We start from the raw sequence: 3,627 nt of genomic DNA on the forward strand, positions 1-3,627 counted from the left end.
CAGGGGGTGTGCAAGGGGCTGTATGTGCACGGGGGTCCCTGAGGGATGTGTGCGCAGGGGGTGGCGGAGAGCGTGGGGGGGTGGTGGGGTGAGAGTGTGTGTACGTGTGTGGGTGTGCGTGTCTCTGTGTGAGTGTGTGTGTGCGGGGCGCAGGCGCTCTCGGGGGGGTGTGCGACGGGCGGCGTGGGGCTGTTCCCGCGGGGTGTTCCCAGGTGTGTGTTTGCCGTGCGGGTGTGCACAGCCCGTACGCTCCCTGTGTGTGTTTACGTGTGTGCCGGGTGTGCGTTACGCACGGTGCCCGGCGGGGGGTACGGAAGCACCCACACGGTGCTCAGGACGCGGGTTGGGGGTTGCTCGTAGCGGGCTGTGTGTGCACGCTCAGTGCCAGGTATGGGGCACACGTGTGCGCTGCATGTCCCGTGTGCGTGGGTGTGCAGGCTGCACGCGTGTCCCAGGTGTACCCCCACTGTGCCTGGCGGTGGTGCCAAAGCAGCCCTGGGGCCACCCAGGCTGACGGGTCTCCCCACTGATCCCAGCTGCAGCTGGTCTGGGGCTGCTTTTGGGGTCTGGCACCCCCTCCTCTGCCAGGCAGCCCCGCACTGAGCCGGGTGAGGGGGGCCGAGGAGACCGGCAGAAGGGGTCACGCATCCCTGAGCCAGGACCCCTCAGTTCCTGCACCCTGGGGTACAGAAGTGCCCGAGCTCAGAGTTATCCCGTCCCTGCCCTCCAAGGGGGGCTCCCTGTCTCCCTTTTGCCCAGGGGGTGCCCAACAAGCAGCGGGGGCTGCAGCTCCTCTGGCAGGCAGTGGGGCAGGCAGTGGGGCAGGCAGGCACTGGCACTGAGGGGGTGAGCTGGACCATGGGGATACCCCATAGGCCTCGGAGCCGACCCCAACGTCGCGCAGGAGCGTGGGGCAGGGGAGCGATCGGAGCCATGGGGCCAGTGGGACAGGTGTGTTTTGTGCCGTGCCTGGTGGGCCAGGCCTGGGCTGACTGGGATGCTGTGGGGCAGCGTGGGGCTGGCTGTGGGCCACCATCGGACAGGCACGGGCACCCCAGCTGAGGGAGCGGGGAGGTCCTGGCAGTGGGGTCAGACCTGACCGGGGGCCAGGGGGTGGGGAGGGGATGGGGATCAAATCCACGAGGATTTGATTTGCGTGGCTGCCGGAGGGGCAGGGAGCAGGGCTGTGGTCCCGCGGGAGGCCCGTGTCTCTGGCAGAGAGCCACGAGACAGGGAGGATGCCCTGGAGTCCCTGGGCTCTGTGGGGAGCCCGGTGGTGCCCAGGCTTTGCCCTCCTGTGCTGCCAGCCGGGGTCTGCCCCAGCCCCGGCTCCTTCCCCGCATCCCGAGCGGGGCCTCTCCCCGGGATGCAGCGAAGCGGAGCCAGCGTTCCTGCCCCGACCGCGGCGGTGCCGACGGAGGCAGCCGGGCTCTGGTGGGACGTGCGGCCATCGCCGAGCAGCTGGGTCTGGGAGCATCTGTGCGTGAATCAGCAGGGCCCGGCAGCCCGCGCGGCTGCAGGTGTGTGTGCAAAGCGCGCTCACACTCTGCGCCTGTGCGGGGACGGGGGGAGGCCGCGGGTGGGAGGGAGGGGAGCACGGGGAGGGGGGGAACACCGGGTGGTGTCTGGCAGCCTCCAGGGGAGCGCCGAGCCGGGGGCGTACGTGCGAGCCCCAGGAGACGTGGGTCGGAAGGAAGAGCCCGGGCGCGTGGGCTGTGTGTGAGCCGGGTGCGGGTCTCTGAGCAGGGGACGTGCCTGCACCACTGCCTGCGCTGCTGCCTGCGCTCTGCCTGCACCGCTGCCTGTGCTCTGCCTGCACCACTGCCTGCGCTGCTGCCTGTGCTCTGCCTGCACTGCTGCCTGTGCTCTGCCTGTGCTCTGCCTGCACCGCTGCCTGTGCTGGGGCTGCAGAGGCGAGGCGTGAGCACGCAGGCAGCAGCCCCGGCCCTGCTCCTCGCAGGCAGCAGCACCCGGCTCCCGAGCCAGATTCCCAGGTGCCCGCGGGAAGAGGGCGGAGGGCGCTGGCGTGGGAATTTGGTGCAGAAACCACCGCCCCACCTGCCGGGTGACCCCAGGCCACGGGTTTTGGTGCTGCCCGGGCCTCGCACCCCGAGCAGTTTCCCCATCGCCAACCACCGTTGCGGGCGGCGGGTGGGCCGGGAGGGCGGCGCGGCTGCCGCCCTTGTGCGTGCAGGTACCTGCAGCGCGGGGCAGGGGCCAGGGCTGCGCCTGCGCGGGTGCGCGGGCAGGGCAGGGTGCTGCAGGGTGCCCCCGGCGCTGCCCCGCGCTGGCAGCCTGCGTGGGCAGGCAGAGGAGATAAATGGGAGTTTGTCGTAAACAGGCCCGGCTGCCAGCAGCGCTGGGGAGCGCCGCGCAGCCCTCGCTTAAAGGCGCAGGCTCTGGCCTCGCTCCGCTGCCTGCTCCCTGCCCGGCCAGGGCAGCCTGCCCTCCTCCCTCCCTGCCTGCCCCCCTCCCTGCTCCCCTCCCTGCCCTCCTCCCTCCCTGCCTCCTTGCCCACCCCAGGACCAGCTGGACTCCCCACGGGGGGGTTCCCGTTGCTGCGTGCCATCACACCGGGGCACTGCCACGGCGCTGCCACGACCACACGCAAGCCATGGCTGGGTCCCCCGGGCCCCTCAGGGACCCCCGGGATGCCACGGGTCAGGGGAGGCTGTGGTCACAGGGGTGAGCCTCTACTCCCACCCGACACAGGACTACGTGCTCCGGTTTAATGACGTAGGGTCCATCTGTGGCACTTCCTGAGCAAAGGTGCTGATAAGGCAGGTGGAGTGGAGGTGGCGGGGCTGTCCCCGGCCCAGGAAGGGACAGCGGCCACCGGCGAGTGCAGCGGGAGCAGGAAGGAGCCGAGGGAGGCAGGGGCAGCCCCGAGCCCTGGGCGCCAGGTACGGCCCGGGGAGCTCGCACCGTCCGGCAGGGCAGAGCGGGGGAGTGTGGGCGCAGCCGTCCCAGGAGCGTGGGGTGCACTACTCCTGGGCAGGGGGCTCGTGGGGGGCCCCGCCGGGGGGGTGACAATGGCCTAGGGCACCAGGGCCGGGACTGGCCGAGCAGGGCGGCGTGGAGCTCTGCCCCACACGGGGAGGGCAGCGGTTGGGGCGGCCCCAGCCCCAGGATTGCTGCCTGCTGCAAGGAGAGACCCTTTCCCCCCGTTGCCATGGCAAAATAAGCAGCTGTCATTAATAAAGTGTTGCCATGGCGACCACCGGACGAGCTGGCGGTTCTCTGGGGTCTGCGTGTGCTGCTGCGGGGGGGCTACGAGCTCTCCCCAAACCCTGCCCGGGGTGAGAGCCCCCCATGGGCCCGGGTAAGTGGGTGCTGCCCGGCGCTGCCCGCTGGACGGCGTTCCCTCGCCACCCCGCGGCCCTCCCGGGTCCCCGGGGACCGGCCACCGGGGCTGGCGGGGACCGTGGCCCCGTGTGCTGCCCTGTGTGGCCCCCGGTGCCGGTGTCCGCGGGAGCTCTGCCCCGTGGGGCGGGCTGGCACCGGCACCCCGCCGCCTGCGGGACCCCGCCGGTCCCCGAGGGAGGGCCGGGACCGGGCGCCCCGAGCAGGGCGCTGCCGGGGAGCTCCCGGCGCCGGGTGGGCCCCCCCCCCCACCAGCGGCGAGCC

The sequence above is a fragment of the Calidris pugnax genome, unplaced genomic scaffold (assembly GCF_001431845.1).
Source record: "Calidris pugnax isolate Ruff unplaced genomic scaffold, ASM143184v1 scaffold187, whole genome shotgun sequence".
Classification (NCBI taxonomy): domain Eukaryota; kingdom Metazoa; phylum Chordata; class Aves; order Charadriiformes; family Scolopacidae; genus Calidris; species Calidris pugnax.